General features: G+C 34.5%; 1 protein-coding gene across 1 annotated transcript in view; it reads left to right on the forward strand.

Moving 5' to 3' along the window:
- LOC107660852 (nucleoside diphosphate kinase A-like) overlaps nt 1-313 on the forward strand; it is a 5,792-nt gene that overhangs the window by 4,515 nt on the left and 964 nt on the right. The window lies entirely within an intron of this gene.

The following is a 313-nucleotide window of genomic DNA, read 5'->3' on the forward strand; positions in this document are numbered from 1 at the left end:
ATCTATGCGTTTCAGAAAGGCGGGGCATAGAGGAGAAACAATAATGTACAGTATGTGGAAAATGTTTTTTGAACCTTAAACCGCATAAACACATTTCATTACACCAAATACACAAAATAATGTTCTTTTTAGCAACATCATATGACCCCTTTAATATACTGATACACATGCCTTTTCTTTCTCAACTGTTTACGTTAAGACATATGCCTAACCGACTGTGTTTACTAGGATATTTTCCAAAACGCGCATTTTGATGTAATTTTGTCTGTATTCATCCATGCACAAAAAAGCGGAAGAGAGCTCAATTTAGTAT

Source organism: Sinocyclocheilus anshuiensis, unplaced genomic scaffold (genome assembly GCF_001515605.1).
Source record: "Sinocyclocheilus anshuiensis isolate Anshui unplaced genomic scaffold, SAMN03320099.WGS_v1.1 scaffold2562, whole genome shotgun sequence".
NCBI lineage: Eukaryota > Metazoa > Chordata > Actinopteri > Cypriniformes > Cyprinidae > Sinocyclocheilus > Sinocyclocheilus anshuiensis.